This window comes from Dermacentor variabilis, chromosome 7 (genome assembly GCF_050947875.1).
Source record: "Dermacentor variabilis isolate Ectoservices chromosome 7, ASM5094787v1, whole genome shotgun sequence".
In the NCBI taxonomy this organism is placed as follows: domain Eukaryota; kingdom Metazoa; phylum Arthropoda; class Arachnida; order Ixodida; family Ixodidae; genus Dermacentor; species Dermacentor variabilis.
The window spans coordinates 18,338,650-18,356,203 of NC_134574.1; the positions used below are offsets into that span (position 1 = coordinate 18,338,650).

Below are 17,554 nucleotides of genomic sequence, written 5' to 3' on the forward strand. Positions count from 1 at the left end.
CAAAGCGGACTCGGCTTCAACCGATCACTTCTCAAGCAAGGAAAATTGATTGAAAAGTCATTACCAGGACTGATGTACGCTGATGATATTGTATTAATGGCTGACAATGCAGAAGACATAGAGTTTGTCACTATTATAGTGAGAAACTCTATGGCAGAAGATCTGCAGGAATTAATGGACATATGTGGTACAGAAGGAGACAGGTTAGGCTTGAAGTTTAGCAAAGAAAAATCAGCAGTCATGATTTTTAATGATAACAGTTGCGGCGAGCATAAGATACAGGAGGCCACGCTGGAGATAGTCGATAAATGCAAGTACCTTGGGGTGTGGATAAATAATGGCATTGAGTATCTGACAGAGTACGAAAAATATCTAACGACTAAAGGTAACAGAAGTGCAGCGATTATGAAGAGTAGGGCACTGTGGAACTACAATAGGTACGAGGTAGTACGAGGGATATGGAAGAGGGTAATGGTACCAGGCCTGACTTTTGCCAATGCAGTTCTATGTATTAGAACAGAGACCCGGCAACAGTTGGAAATTAGGCAACATGGTGTGGGTAGGCTCGCTCTGGGAGCACATGGCAAGACACCAAATCTTGGAGTGCAGGGGGATCTGGGATGGTCTTCTTTCGAGGGCAGAGAGGCTAGTAGCAAGATAGCATTTGAGGAGCGATTGAGAAAAATGGGGGAAATTCGGTGGGCTAGGAAGGTTTTCAGTTACTTATACACGAGGAATGTTGACACGAGGTGGAGGAAGCGAACTAGAAAATTGACAAGCAAATACTTGGGCAGTAGCGGGGGAACAAGTAAGGAATCATCTGTCAAGAAAAAGGTTAAGGAGGCAGAGAGGGGTATGTGGAGTACAGAGATGCAAACCAAATCGGCATTGGAGACATACAGGACGTTTAAGCAAGAAATAGCCAAAGAAAATATTTACGATAACTCTAAGGGAAGCTCATTGTTGTTCGAAGCCAGGACAGGTATACTGAGGACTAAAACGTACCGAGCCAGATACCAGGAGATAGATTTGGTTTGCGAGGCGTGTAGAGAGGAGGAGGAAACGGCGGAACACCTGATACTTGCTTGTAAACAACTTCACCCTGCAGTTGAATCTAACTGGGAACTATTCAAAGCCTTGGGTTTTAAAGACAGTGAAAGCAGAATAGACTTTGAACAGGTAGAAATAACTAAACGGAGGCTATCTGATTGGTGGACAATATCAACGCAAAAGTAAAGGAGTAAATACATAGGTATGCATGCATATAGAACCATTAAAGGCTAGGTGGCGCGCGCCGCCGCCGCCCGATTCAAAGGGTTGAGCCACAATCATCCATCCATCCATCCATGATGGCGTTGAGAGCGCCGCATGCGAAACAAATTCTCTTAACGGGTGGTACTCCTCTGGCCCCTCTCGTTCGCAACGCGTTGATTGCCTCTTGCACTGCGCGTGTTTGGGCACGTTTCGTGCCGCGCGCGGTGTGTGCCTACGTGTGTGCGCGTGGACATTTCAGTCGAAGGGCGATGTACAGTCTGTTTCACATTTAGGGGAAAACTCGGAGCGCATTGCATCGCGATACGGCGAGCGCTTGAGTCAGGCGGCGGCAGCAGCTCGCGCAGGTGCTCGAGGGGCGGGATCTTGAACGGCGTCGTCTGCTACGGCGGCGCGCGCTGGCCGCATTGTCGGGAAACCTTCTACTGTCAGTTGCAGGGCGTCGATCTCATCGTTACTGCGTGAAATGAGCCGGTACTCTTTACTAAGCGTTGTGCAACGCCCACTGATATGCCTCGAAGGTAAGTTCATCGCTACAGGGCAGTCATAGACGACGTACTGATTCCATACATTCTTGACGGCCCGTTTCTGGAAAGCGACTATACATTCTAACGCAAAAACTGCTTGAAGAGCACGCAGTCACTCTCTTGAAGTGGTCGCCTCAATCCCCGGGCGCCAACATCATTTAAGATGTCTGGGGCTCGTTGAAAGTATCGCTGCCGCACTATCCCCTCTATCAGTCGCCCGAGGATAGGCTTCGATCCACCATCGTCAGCGACTGAGACGTGCTGCGAATGAACACATGCCTGATCAAATCATTTTACACTTCACTGCCTTCCAGGATGAGCGCTGTCAGCGCTGCCGCTGTGGACATGACGAGATACTAACTGAAGTTCCGAGCGTGACGTGTCCAATTCCCCGCCGGCGGGCAGGGTCTGTTGGTGTAGTGAATGATTGTCGAGAAAAATTACTTCCAGCTCATTGTCTTAACCTAAAACATTCCTTTAATCGTATCCGTCTGTTTCATCGTGTTCGACACCCATAGTCATCATTGTTGAGTGCTTTGTTTTCCTTTCGAGTCAAACAAAGACTGAGCACGTTGCGCGCGCATCTTGGTGCGTCTTGTCGCTGCTTATTACGGTAGCACACACAGTGAAGAAATATACGTGCACGCTCTCAGTACACTTGCCTTTCGAAAGAACAAACGAAGCATGCTGTCAAAAGAAGTTTGTGGAACTCCATTATCGCCAATGAAGGCTTAGAGTTTGGCGACGCATAACGTTTAGTAAAGGATATCAGCTCAATTCCCGCAGTACCGATGAAATCGATGCACTGCCCCTGACAGTAGCACGCTTCCCGACAATGCGGCCAGCGCGCGCCGCCGTTGCAGACGACGCAGATCACGACTCTGCCCCTCGAGCGTCTGCGCCTCCTCGAGCTGCTGCCGCCGCACGACTTCATTGCTTGCCGCATCGCGATGCAATACGTTCCGAGTTTTCCCCTAACTGTGAAACAGACTGTACACGCTTCTATTTGCCTTTAAGAAGATCGGTATGCTTGACGATTATTTTTATGGCTGCAATGCGGCGAAAGCGCAGCGTCTGTTTGACCATGTAAGTGACGCTGAGCAGGTAATTGGAAACGACATCGTATGTGCCGCCGGAAAAATTGTCAGCACATACGATGCGGCACATACGAGCTAAAATCATTTTTTTCGGTTTCTCACAATATGTTTGCTACAAATCCATGTTGTCTCTGATGGCGACAACGGACTTCCACCGACACTGTGCGGAAATAAACAAAATATATCGCTGCATAGCACAAGTACGACATCAACTTTAACTAGTACGTCCCCTACAATATGGAATAGAGGCAGCAATGTAGACAGCTTGACCATTTTTTTAACAGTGCTCCAGAGACGGAAGTTGAAAGTCTTAGTAATCATTCCTGCTTCAGCAATGCCGGCGCCACCAAGACGCGGGCGTGCATCGTCCAGTAACTCGATCGATCGGTGCAGTGGTGAAGCGGGAATGAACTCCGGTCATGTTCAATGCATCGTGCACATATTCAATTTCTCGGCACGCGTGAACTTCGGCCACTGCTAGCGCATACAACAGAAGTGGTTTCCATTCTTGGGCAGCGCACACGCAAACGAAACACGAGAAAGAAGACAGGACGAGCGCTCGTCGAACAACTTGAAGTTTTTAAAAAGGATTATGTACCGAGTAATTATTAAATTCATGTGGGTTACATATAAAAACCGTCATACACTCAGGCGTGATCAATGAACGAGCTCGCTTCGTTTGTCAGTTGTTTACTTCGCTCGGCGCACTGCAGTAATCGATGTCTGTCGTCTGCTCTTTTCGTACCATTTTCTTGTGAATCGGCAGAATTTCACTGGTGGCATCAACCCTTTCGTGTTTACATTGCTGTCGTGACAGTTAACAACACAATGATAATTTCCGGTCATCTGAAGAGGCGCTGTCGCAAACAAGAGACGTCTCGCGCGCAGCGTGAACTGAACGCGGGCGCTAGTGCTAAGAGGAGCGGCAGCGGAGGCCTACACCCGTTGGAGATGAAATCGTTCCGCCAGGGGAGAAACGAGCGCTGACGTCTAGGATGAAACTTGGCGTGCGGTCGTCCATACAGTCGCTTTTTCGAGCGCAGATTGGCGTGCGTCTGGCTTTCGGACTAGGCTTTTATACGATCGCTTGTCGCCGCGGCTTGGTGCAGGAGCAGATTAGTGTGCGCCTGTTTAGGAAGTGCTGCGCCGCGGGCGTACTGTGTATGTAAGCGTGCAGCAATGCCGGGAAACATTCATACAAAAGCAAAGGGTCAGAAAACTGCGCTTTGTTTTCCATTACTTTGTCATGTACCATCATACTGGGTAGCGCCGAGCGATCGCTTCTAACAAACGCAGAAATGAGTCTTTGCAGCGCGTGTGGCCATTAATTGACTCCCACCACAGCCATGTGAGGTGCGACTCCAGCAGCGGTGCAGTTACCCTGCAGCCGGCGGAGAGGAGGTGGCGCTGCACTTTCTGCCAATAACTTTCATTTTTTTTTTTTTTGCGTGTGAACGCCCGTGATAGTTCGTGAGGTCGTGCGGGACGAGCTGCTGGCGCGACCCCCACTCGGCGGCCCCGGCAGGATCGTGCAAATTGATGAATGCCTCCTTCGCGGCAAGCGAAAGTACAATCGAGGCCGCCTGATGACGGGCGACAACGTTCAGCCGAGCCGCCAAAATCACGGCGGCATTGCAGGTCGTGTACCGTGGCTATTCGGCATGATCTGGTGACTACCGGGCAGCTCCGACTATTCAAGGTCGACAGACTAGACGCGGCGACGCTAGGCCCCATTATTGCGGCCAACGTTGAACCGGGGAGCACCATCCACAGTGATGAATGGGCCGCATACAACTGCATTTCGAACTTGGTGGATGCTAACGGAGCGAACCTCAATCTGGAATGGGAAACTAAACCACACCGTGAACTTTGTGGACCCGATCACGGGTGTTCACACGCAAAAAATGGAAAGTTATTATTGGCATGCAGAAAGTGAAGTGCACCTCCTTTCCACATGCGCTGCAAACATTCATTGCTGCGTTTTTTGGAAGCGATCGCGCAGCGCTACCCAGTGTGAAGGTACAGGACAAAGTAATGGAAAACAAAGCGCAGTTTTCTGACCCTTTGATTTTGTATGAATGTTTCCCTGCATTGCTGCACGCTTACATACACGGTACGCCCGCGGGCGATGTGTTCAAAGACCAGTGCACAAATGCAGGCGCACACCAAGTCTGTGCGCCTGCACCAAGCCGCGCCGAATCAAACCAGAGGAAATGAAAGCAGCGACAAGCGATCGTATAAAAGCCTAATGCAAAAACCAGACGCACACCAATCTGCGCTCGGAAAAGCGATTGTGTAAAAGCCTAGTGCACAAACCAGGCACACATCAATCTGCACTCCCAAAAGCGCGCGCAAGCACGTAGCGAGCCGCGCCAATCCAATCCAGAAGCCAGAGGAGAGTGGGGGAGTTACCAAATAAAAACACCGCTCCGCATGTAGAAAAATGCTCTACTGTGACGCTTCTCAAACGATTGTAATGTACCACAAGAGCTGCCTACTGCGTGATATTCTCAACAAGGAGATACATTCCTTTACTTACATGTGAAGGTATATGCCAGAGCACTTCGGGGCTTCGGTGGCACGAAAGGCACGAATGTGCCATCATAGTGCCATAGCGTGCTATGTCGACACGCGATCGCATGTCAAACCTAAACTGTACGGTACTACGCATCCAAAAAACAAAGATTCGAAACTGAAATTCGCGTCATCCTTTATTGCATGAATGCGTACATCGGGATTTGCATAAGTCACGGACTTAGCGATCGCTTTCTGTAAACTTAATATTAACGCACCGCCTTCATAAAGCCATCAGGTATGCGTTTTTAGATGACAAAGTACAAGGTGACCTGTGCTTGTTCTCAGCTCTTTCAATAGTAATTGCGCTGGCCACATTGACCAGTAGCAATAGGGCGGCGCCCTAGAGGTTCCCACTTTTCCGGCCCAGCTTTTCCTCTAGAGTTGTTCTACTAACTCTATGGCAGGGTGGTATCGTTTGCCGTGTCCTTTTGTAGGCTTGAAGGGGCCCAGTCCGTGATGTCGCGCCACTCCCAGTTTCCAGGCGCCATCTCCAACGGCTGTACATATCTGCGCCGAAAAGGTGCGCAGAATGCTGTCTGCCGTCAAGGTACTTCCACGTTGATAGCAGAAATCCACTGGATCGCACGCCGCAGGCACCAAGTCGATGGCAAGTGTGAAGACGTACGAATGGGCCTAGAGGCAAGAAAAAACGGTCAAAGCTGTGTTCGATGCTCCACCGGACTACAAGAGCATCTACGAGAGCATACATATACAAGAGCATCTGTAGATTTAGAAAATACAATGGTAAAAAAATGTCTTTGAAGTTCAGTTTTATTTCCTTAAAGGCCCCTTTGCTACAGTGTACTAGAATACTTTGCAGTAGCGCGACCGCGCCTCTCCGCTGACGCGCTCAGTGCAGCGGCGGCACTGCAATCGACCGCTCTTGAAAGCTTGCCCTGGTTTGCCTCTGCAGTGTACGTGGCACACAAAAATATAAAGCGTATATGGTTATGTACAGCCGCTGCTTTAACGTAATTCAGCTTGTGTTGGCAGTTATTTCTTGGGTACTTTATCTGCGGAGAAGGGTTTGAGCTGGCCGTATGATTTCGTGCGTGTCTTACAAAGCAAAACCAATAGCAGACGTAGGACAGTCGATGCGCTGCAATTTCTTTTTATTTTTTACGCTTAGTCGCCAACTCGGGCTAGATGGCAATAGCGGATTAGTTTGCGAGTACTAAATTTTACGAAGCAATACTTATTCGCGGGACCAAACATTCGCATGATGTTCGCGCTCGCAAAAGACACCTTGATGACAGAATCTGCTAGGGTGCACATGCACAGAAATCCGGGCGATTAAGGCGGATTTAATATTTACACGAGAAAGCACTTCATTTTAAAGCAGGTGCTGCAGAAGACGAAATATGACGCGCAGAAAAAAAGAAATAAGAACAACTTCGAAACTGTTTTCTCTGACTCCCATACGATTTTATTGCAGGCGCTCTGCAATAGCACAAGAATAATCCTGAGAGCTTTAATGCACTTAACAAGCAGTGTAGAAATTGAGCTAAGTCAGTCTGCTTAGCTTCAGGTGCTGTGCTGCCTTTCTTTTCGATAGCATGCTTTGTTCAAACCTTTGATAAAAAAATGGAGCCGTACGGTGGCATAAAAGCTGACTATGCGAGGAGTCAGGCTCTCTGCGTGAGCTCTGCATCCCACCTTCAAGGAAGCGGTACAATGAATCATGAGCAGGATGTCCATTACACTTTCCCGATGAACTTTTTGTGCACTAAGAAAATTTGTGAAAATGTCTTCAAGCCTTGTGATAAAACGAAACAGTTCCACCGAGGGGTAAAGCAAACCTCCTTCATCAGTTCACATACCGCGCAGTCTGTAGTTAGCGGCTTATCGGCTCCGTGTAGGTTTCACCCCCATGTGCGCCTCCGTTCCGGGTCTACTTCCAGGCACCTTGAATAGCGACAGCTTCTTCGCACTGTTAGTTCGGGCGTATCCTGGGCTACAACCTGTAGCGTAGTAGTGATTGAGACGTTGCTTTGCATTCATTGATGCAAGTGGCCGCATTCACATGAGAACGCTTGCGAAACACAACTGCACAGAACAAAAAGCCAAAACCAAAACGCACCACTGAAATGCAATGGTCGTGCGTGCCCAGACCGGTCACCTTCAAATGTGGTCGACGGCAGCGCCACCGCTTCGGGCGCCACTGTGGGTGACGCGCCGCAAGGCGCGGCCCCCTCCGCTCGTTGCACTGAATTGCTTCTAGTTCACTGTACCTTTGCTAGGGGTAATACATAAGGGGTGGTTACAGTTAATCACATAACAGAAACACAGGTTTTGAGCAAAGCTGAACATGAAAGCTACATTTCACATGTGTATAAAAACAGAAAAAGAGAAACAATAGAAATCATGTGTGACAGAAGAGAATATTTTTTTAGGCAGTAAAGACATTTTCTAAGAACGATGTCGGGCAAGTGATTGCAGCAACATGGTGGAGAAGGCCATTGAAATCTGATGCTGTGCGGGGAAAAAGGATGAAAGGTAGTCACATGGGAGTGTAGCTATAAGACTTGTAGTTACTATCCAATGCGGGTGGTGTGATATATGGCTCGTCATTTAGGGAACTGTAAAATAACTTGTGGATGAGGCAAAGGCTGGCTGTAGCATGGCAGCGTGCATGATGCTGTCAATCAGATCTTGCTCCTAAAGATGATATGCTTGCGTCATATGAGTAGGGAGAATGGATATCTCTGACTCTGGTAAACGACTTGAGTGCATGAGCGAGACATGATTGATATAGGTTACAGATGGGTGATGCATGTTCAGCTTTCGGTCTGATTAGGGATTTAAAAGCTAGGAGTTTTATGTTCTGCGGGGCAACTGTCATCTCATGAGGGTAAAAGTTCTGTTAGCTGATGAAAGTATGTTGCAAATATGCTTGCCCAAAGTAAGGTCCTGAGAAAGTATGGCACCTAAGTACTAGAATGATTTTATGGGAACGTTTACTGTGGATAAGAGGACAGGATAGGGTTACAGATCGAGGCAGGTAAAAGAATCTCAGGGTGTCTATCAACCGGGAAAACCGGGAATTCTCAGGGATTTTAAACAGTCTGGAAATACTCAGGGAAAACTCAGGGAACTTGTGCTTCTGTCGGGGAAAATTAGCTGTCATTTTATTGAAAGGAAACGAAAGTTGCGGTAATGCTGGCTCGCGTAACAGAGAGGGATCGTAACGAATAGATCTTTTGACGCCGTGACCTCGGCTGGAGAAGTTGGCAGTGTACAGTCAACGACTGACTTTCCGGACGCCCGATAATTCGGATGGCTTCGCGGCACCACCACCTAGCCCATAGAGTCAATGTATACGAATGTCTGAAATTTCGGACGCAAGAACCCTTCGCTGCCCGATTTTCCGGACTTCTTGCTGTGGCCGCAGGTCCGAAACGGCATTAATCAAAGCTGCCACTGCCGCCGTTGGGTTACCTCGCCGCCGCAGTAAGCGCTAGGCCTAGCTGCTTCAACGTTCGCTATTAAGCTTCTTGCCATTTGGCGCCGTGTTTTACATTGTAAGAACTCGCCGCTGTAAGCAATGGCACCGACTCCGTCTTTGTGGTCCTCGCGATTGGCTTCGAAGCTCGGAAAGTACGGCGCGTTGCATAATGCTGGTTCCCGAAAGTCAGCTTAGCCTCAGTACAGAAATATTACGTGGTGAAACATACGCAAAAGTATTGCGGCGAAGCATAACAAACGTAGGAAGGAACAATTGTCACGGGACAGAGTCATTATCATCACCAACCTATTTTAAGTCCACTGCAGGACGAATACCTCTCCCGTTGATCTCCATTACCTCTGTGGAGTGCCAACCGATTCCAACATGCGCTTGCGAATTTCTTAATTTCATCACCCCACCTAGTCTTTTGCAGTCCTCGACGGCATTTCCCTTCTCTTGGCACTCATTCTGTAACCCTAATGGTACACCGGTTATCTAACCTACGCATTACATGACCTGCGCAGCTCCATTTCTTTCTCTTAATGTAAATTATAACATCGGCTATGCCCGTTTTCTCTGAACCACACCGCTCTCTTCCTGTCTCGTTAACGTTACGCCTATCATTCTTCGTTACATCGCTCTTTGTTTAGGACTTTTAAGTAGTAGTCATGGCACATTCAGAATACGGGGGGTAACATAAACCGCGTGAAGGGCAACCTACACTCGGTGTATATCCATGGCCTCGGCGACATGACGAAAAGAAGAAAAGGACGCCTAGTCAGGTAGATTCTCGCTTGAGTTCACCTACACCAAAACGTCGGCACTGCCCCGTAACCTCCCCCTCCCCCCCGCCTCCCGTCAGCGCCACTCTCGCGGGTCAAGCTCCCCCAGCACCAGTCATCCCAGCTGCCCAGCACCACGGCAGCCGCACCCTTTTGTTTCCCCCCCCCCCCCTTCCCGTCTGTGAAGTGTCTCCCCACCTTCCGTACTCTCTCCTTTTCTTTACAAAAGAGCCTTTGAAAGCTGCACAGCGCCACTCCCGAAGAACAACCACTAAAGAAGGAGCCGAATGGGCTCCGAGACGTCTGGTTAACAAAATTTAGTTATTTGGTCTGGAAGTCCTAATCAATTTCCCAACCAGACAGGCAATTCTGTCGAAATGTTTAGATTCATCGCTCTTTGCGCGGTCCTTAATTTGTTTTCAAGCTTCTTTGTCAGTCTCCATGTTTCTGCCCTATATGTTAGCACCCGTAGAATGCACTGATTGTACACCTTTCTGTTTATTGATAATGTTAAGTTTCTAGTTAGGATCGCAGTATGTCTGCCGTAGGCGATCCAACCCAATTTTATTCTTCTGTGAATTTCCTTCTCATGATCAGGGTCCCCTGTGAGTAATTATATCTATTCCTTAATTATAGACCTTTGCACTGAGGCTTCCACGGGCGCCGCCATATTTGGACTACTGGCGCCGCCTAGCGTCTGCTCGGCGCCGACGCCATACTGGACTGTCGTTGCTCAGCCTCAGCGCGCTGCTGTTGCTATCAACAAACATCTAAAAACGTTGGTTGCTATCTACCTCTGTGTATCTCCGTATCTTCGACCTTCGCAGAGTCGTCTTGCCACTTTCGTGCTATTCTCACCAGTGTCGAGAGGCATCGGCTACGCATCGAGAAGGAAACTTTCCTGCTGGCGGCGGCCGTACGACTGCACGCGACTGCCGGATGGCGCCGGGAAGCGTCAGCTCGGCGCTGCAGCTGCTTTCACCCATGATTCTTTATATCTTAAGTCTCTTCAGCGTCGTTTTGGACCTTTAGTGCAAGTATCACCAGTGTTGAGAGGTGTCGCTTTACGCATTACGGCGAATGCTTTCCTGTTTTGAGCGCCCGTGGCTGTGAATCAGTCCGTGCGATTGCGGAAAGCCGTCGACGTCAGCCACTGTCGGCTTGCCGCCGTGAGCCGACATCGCAACAAACGGGCTCCTTCCCCGGCTTGCTCCTGTGGCCACAACGATGAGGATATTCGCCATCTACTCCTCGAATGCCCCATATACGAGATACAAAGACAGCAGCTAGAACAAGAGCTACACTTCATCGATCCTCACCGGCCTTTCTCACTCGCAAAATTGCTGGGCCCATGGCCATCGAAAATAGCACAGCGAAAAGGATTGAACGCAATTGAACATTTTTATGAAGACACAGGCGTCCTCAACAAATACTAGGCATTGCATTGAATAATCACACGATGTCACTAAAACATTCTTCTATTATTTGTAATTATTGGTGCTTGTATATTACGTGTTATACATTTCTTGTTGTTGTGCATGAATTATTTTAACACTGTAATTCTTCATCTGTTTATATGCTCATCGAAGTCTACATCATGGCCGTTTGTGTGTGTTTGTGACTGTTTACGAACTCATTGTGGTGCAACTTGCAATTGACTTTTACACTGTGATGTTCATAGGCGTATAGGACTGTGCTGTGGCTTTCTCAGCCTACGAAGTGGTTTTTTTAGTAATTTTTTTTTCATTTTCCTAATTATTTTTTTATATTGTTTCTGCTATGAGAAAACGAGTAGCCGTCACCATTGTAAGGTGACTACGTCTCTTTCTTTTATTTTCATTTCAATAAAAAAAAGACCCAACAAGGCCAAAACTTAATTGACCTTGTTAGTTCATATTTGCATATTTATAGCCCATCTAAACATTAGGGGCTGACGATGGAGACACACACAGCGCATCTTACCTACCTCGCGTATCCGAGCTGAAGCATCGGCTCTGGATTCTCAGATGTCCGCTTCCCGTCGATAAAATGAATCGAGCAGACGCGCGACGACTCCGCAGGGAGGAATCCCTTACGATTTACATAGCTAATCCAACGATGCTTCAGTACCGCGTCGCAAGGAAACCGATACAACAGGCACATCATGCAGCCGCAGTCCTCTTGCAGAACAATGTGCGTGCTACTGTGCTTTTCTTGCTGCATTGCGCTTCTTCTGGTTGTTCGAACAACCGTACTCAGCGCAGTGCTGCCCGGACGTTCGCATAGCCTGTGCGGATAAGCACAAAATCGCGAAAACGTCGTGCAGCCAATGCGGGAACTGCGCGCGTGACAGTCCAGCAAGAGATGGCAACTATGAGGCGCTAGCTACTCTCGCTACCGGGGGCCTGATATCCGTTTCCCACTCTCTGGTTCGAGACTTCCGGTGCAAAGGTCTATATACACGTCCACCCGCCATCTCCTGTCACAGTACGAGCACCGATATGCCTAATAAATGTGCTGGTAGGCCTTTTCGAACGTGCCTGTGGCGATTTGAGCCTTTCACAGCAGTAAAAGACATGCATTCATTTTTCGAACTGCCCGATGTTACGGTCGTTTCTGCCGCCCCTATGGAGTCCGAAAAATCGGACATTGACTGTACAACTCATGAAAAGGATGCTTCAAAGAGTCCGGGGGGGGGGGGGGCGAATGCATGGTGGAAGGAGGACAAGAACGCAAAGGACCCACGCATTGGGGAATGAACGGGAAAGGAAGCGTGCCGCCGCTTCTTTGAAGGAGCTTGAGCTCAAAAAGGAAAGTGTTGGCTGATGCTGACGTGCAGGTGTCCCTCATCCAAACCAAAATAAACTATTCAAAGCAGTGAAACGCAACACTGAGGTGGTTGTGCGCGGGCTGAGAGTATGTCAGGACAGTTGAGGCTGACACACCAGCCATTGAGAGAGAATCTCACCGGTGACAAAGTTCGGGCCTCATACCTATGAGCTTGCTATCATTTGATAAAAATAGCCTTTGGTGACGGCGTTCACACTTATGGACGTGACCTACTTTTGCCATTTCTGTGCAGAAGTAGCAAGGAATAGATCACAAATATTAAGCTTAGGGCAAATTGAACATTGTGATAACCTTCGTTACTTCCATTTTGCTTCTGAGTGATAGGTATCGTTACAGAGCACCGCTTTGGTGGAGGCACTATACCATGTTTTACGCCATGCTTGACTTAGAGCTTGTCGTTAGCAACTTTGAAATATACATTTTTTTCTTTCTTGAAATGCTTGTGGCCAATGTGCATGTAATTCGAGCGGGGGATTTAATATTTTGTTATGAGGAAACGTAGCATGACTGGCTTTACAATATTCAAATATTTAGTAACTCTAATTATGTGACTCATCATAAAATGCTCAATCACTCATTCTACCACCTTGATTTGCTTTCAGTGGAGTCTCAAGCACCACCTATGTTTCACACATGTATCGACAGTTGATCATAATATGTGGCTGAAGCGGATATTCGAAAACATTTGTTTCTGCATGCATCTCCTTTTTATCCGTATTTGAGAATGTTCGACTCGATTTGCAATGATTTTTACCATTTTTTTCAGTCAGTCAAGAACTTTATTGAGGTCCTGAGGGGGTTTAAGCCGTTGGAGATCGCCGCGGGGAGCTCCTTGGGCCGAAACCGTAGGCGACGCCCAAGTCGGGACGGGAACGTGGTGACGCTCCGCCAGTTCTTGGGCCCTCCGGACGGCCTTGAGTTGGAGTTTGAGGTCCGGGCTTTTGAGGGCTTCTTCCCATTTGGGCTCACTGGAGAGTGGGCCCTCTGGTAACGCGGTACATTGCCAAAGCATGTGCGAGAGTGAGCAATAGAGTTCTGGGCAGTCTGGCAATTTGCCGGGATTTCTGAATTGTAGTGGCTTAATAGGCCTCGTGACGGATACGAGTCCGTTTGCAACATTCGAAACGCGGCCGCCTGCACGCGCTCGAGTTTTGCGTGCGGGAGCGGGTATTTCATTCTGCCTTTTCGATAGTTGAGGTGATTTCTTGGTAAGTGAGTAGCGGGTCATTAAACTGAATGTCCAGCCCCTCGGAGGCTGTGGGACCGTCGCGGCGGGCAAGTTCTCGCGCACGGTCGTGGGCCGTTTCATTGAGGTTGGGTTTTTGCGGGTGAATGTCTTTCCCCATGTGAGCGGGGAACCAGGAGAGGCATCGTTTGCACTCTTTTGAGCTTGCTAGTAGTATATGCGCTACCTCTTTCGATACGTTGCCGCTTTCGTAAGCCCGAATTGCAGCACGCGAATCCGTTAGGACATGGGTAAATGTGGGGTCTGCCATGGCGATGGCTACATCTATCTGTTCTGCTTTAGCGCTGGTGGTCGATTTAACCGATGCCCATGATCGTAACGTTCCATTGCCGTCCACAACTGCTATCGCGAAAGTTGATCGTACTGGGCCGCGTCCACAAATGCGGTGGCTTCAGGATCCGCGTCGGCGCGGTCGAGAATCGCGCGGGCGCGGGCCCGGCGCCTACCCACGTTGTATAGTGGGTGGACGTTTCTGGGAAACGGTGAGACTCTGTAGTTGTCTCTAATTTAACTCGGTAGGGTAACAGCGTGCTCGAGATAGGGAGATGAGGAGACATTAGCTTCGCTTAGAATTAGTATACCGGCTTTGGACGAGGATAGGCGGAGTATTTGCGCCATAGTCTGAGCCTCGATCACTTTGTCGACGTTGTTGTGCATGCTTAGCTGATCAACCTTTGCTGTACTTGCTCTTTGCGGAATGCCAAGGACCTGTTTGATGCTCTTGCGCATGAGTGTGTTTAGTTTCGTCTTTTCCGTTTTCGTCCAATTGTGGCCAGAGGCGACGTAATTATATGGCTCATAAGGAACGCGTGGTATACGCGCAGAAGGTTATCTTCGCAGAGACCCTTCCTGCGCCCTGAGACTCTGTGGATGAGTCTGATCATGTTTTCGGTTTTGGCGGTTAAGTGTTTGATCGTGTGTCCGTGGCATCCGGTGGCTTCGATTAGGAGCCCAAGAATGCGTATGTGGTCGACTCGCGGAATCTGTTGTCCGTCTCTTGTGTGTAGTGCGATCGGAAGTTCGTTTAGAGGAGTTAGGTATCGGACTCCTTGGCAAGACTTGCGATATAGTAAGAGTTCCGATTTCTTGGAGGATAGTTTCATTCCTGTGTCTAGTAAGTACTCCTCCATAACATCTAGGGCAGACTGTAATGCCTGCTCCATGTCTGCCAGAGAGCCTCCCGGGCTCCAGATGGTGATGTCATCTGCATATAGAGCGCAATTTACGTTCAGGGTGTCTCGTAGTTTGTCTGCGAGTCACTTCATGACTATGTTAAATAGTAATGGAGAGATGACTGAGCCTTGCGGTGTTCCGACGGAGCCCAGCGTGTAGCAGTCCGACTTAAGTTGTGAGACTCGCAGTCGGGCTTCTCTGTCTTTTAGGAAGGAGCGCACGTACTTCTGAAATCTCTGACCGAGGCCGAGGCCTGCCACAGACTCCAATACGAAGCGGTGCGAGACGGTGTCGAATGCTTTCGTGAGATCGAGGGCGAGGATGCCTCAAACGTCTCTTGTTTTAACGTCAAAGACCTGTCTCTTTAGGAGCAACATGACATCTTGCGTGGAAAGGTGGCGTCGAAACCCTACCATGTTGTGTGGGAGGAGTTCGTGTTCCTCAATGTAGCGTGACACTCGGTTTTGAATGACGTGCTCGGCTACTTTACCCACGCATGAAGTAAGAGAGATAGGGCGTAAATTGTCGAGGTTAAGTGGTTTGCCGGGTTTTGGGATAAGGACCACCGTGGCCGTGCGCCACTGCGTTGGTACCTCTCCTGTTTCCCACACGTGGTTGATGTCTTTAGTGAGTAATGTAATGGCCTGGTCGTCTAAGTTACGTAACATTTGCTTTGTTACCCAGTCGGGTCCTGAGGCCGACCTGCTGTTTAGGTTGTGTAGCGCCTCTCGGACTTCTGCTTCCGTGAAGGCAGCGTCTAGTTCGGGAGTGGTTTCACACTTTATGCTCGGATAATCGTTGGGGTGAGCGTCGCCTAGCGGAAGGTAACGTTTGGTGATTTCTGCCAGGAAGGACTCTTCCGTTCCCCCTTTCTCTTTATGTGAGTGTAAAAGTCGGTCTAGCGCGTGGCTTTGATTATCCTTTGTTTGGCTGTCGTCTAACATGCGTTTCAGGAGGTTCCACTTACCTCCGGTTCGCATGCGGCCGTCGACCACCGAACATAGTTCGTGCCATTGGAGTCTTGTGAGCTCCGTACAGTATTGTTCGATGTCTCGGTTGAGTATCGCGATGTGTTTGCGCAGGCGTCTCTTGAGACGCTGCTTTCTCCATCGCGCAAGTATCGAGGCCTTGGCCTCGATACTTGTCTTCCTTCCGTAACTGGCGGAAGCTATCCCAATCTGTGAGGGTGAAAGACCGGGGTGGGGCCGCCGTGTTTGGTATTTCTGTGCGTATGACAAGGTGATCGCTGCCCAGGTTCTCTTGCGTATTCGTCCATGTGTAGTTTGCTACATTTCGGAGTAACGTGAGGTCCGGCGTAGTATCGCGTCGGGTCGACGTGCCCAATCTGGTGGGGAAACTGTGGTCCGTCACCAGGGTGACGGACTGGTCGTCAATCGCGCGCAAGAGGTTGTTGCCGCTAGGCTTGATTGTGGGGTAACCCCGCGACGGGTGGGGGGCGTTGAAGTCCCCTGCGATAATAAGCGGTGAGTTTCGTGCCAATGATGTGGCTTTAGTAAGGATCGCGTGGAAAGATTGTTTGTAGTGCGCGGGGGAGCTGTAGACGTTTAGTACAAAAATGCTTTGTTTTAAGAGTCGGTTAGGTACGAGCTCGATTAGGATCGCCTCGATGCGACTGTTTTTCGGTAAGACGTTATGAACGATATGCGCCAATTTTCTATTAACGAGCGTGGCGATGGCTCTCCTGGCGTCCCCTCCTCTTTGGGAGGCGGGGCTGTACCCTGAGAGCGTGAGGGTTTCGCATAGGGTTTCTTGTAATAGTATTACGTGCGGCTTTTTGGGTTGAATTTCGAGGTACTGTTGCAGCGAGGGTTTGCGTTTCGCGTAGCTAGCGCAATTCCACTGCCAAATTTCTAAGGTGTCCCGTGTCGTGTTAGCCATGATGGTTTTGCGGGGGATTTATTGGTGACGAAGGGTGCGTCGTCGTGTCCATCTGTTGTGGCTGACTAGCTTTGTTTTTGATTTTTATGGCGACTTTATTTTCGACCACCTCTACACAATTCGTTAGGATACGAATACTTTCTAGGTTCTCTCGCGTGAGGCGCAGAATTTCGCCTAGGGTGTCTTGCGGTGCATTACTCTCTTCTTCCGTCTCTGGGAGCGGAGGGGGTTTGCGTTTGGCTGTGCTAACTTTTACGTTTGTCTCCTGGGGTGGTGCTTGTTTGGGAGCTTTAAGGTTCTGAATCTGCTGATTTGCCTCATTAAGCTGCGCTGTAAGCACTTGTATGGTGGCCCGGAGACCCGCTAGTTCCTGTCGTAGGGCTGTGACTATCTCGCTCTCATGCTCGGGCAACGAAGACCGCGTTACCTGTCTGGTAGATGAAGCGTCCCATTGCTGCTGCTGGTGATGTCTCCCTCGTACTCGGTAGGCCCACGTCAGTTCGGTGTGGCCGGATGTAGGGCGCCCCCTAGAGCAGGACCGGCTGTTGCGTCGTCCCCTGGAGCGGGAGCGGCTGCTGCGGAGGGCGCTGCGGCGCTCAGGTGGAAGGTAGGAGCGTCCCCTTTGAAACGGGGCGATGGCAGTTGACACCATGCTCAGATTTTTATTTTGCCTTTTATTTTTATCTGTGTTGTGTGTTATTGAATTT

General features: G+C 49.2%; 1 protein-coding gene across 5 annotated transcripts in view; it reads left to right on the top strand.

Annotated features, from left to right (window-relative positions):
- The window catches only part of Sirt2 (Sirtuin 2), a 376,779-nt gene that overhangs the window by 260,605 nt on the left and 98,620 nt on the right, over positions 1-17,554 (top strand). The window lies entirely within an intron of this gene.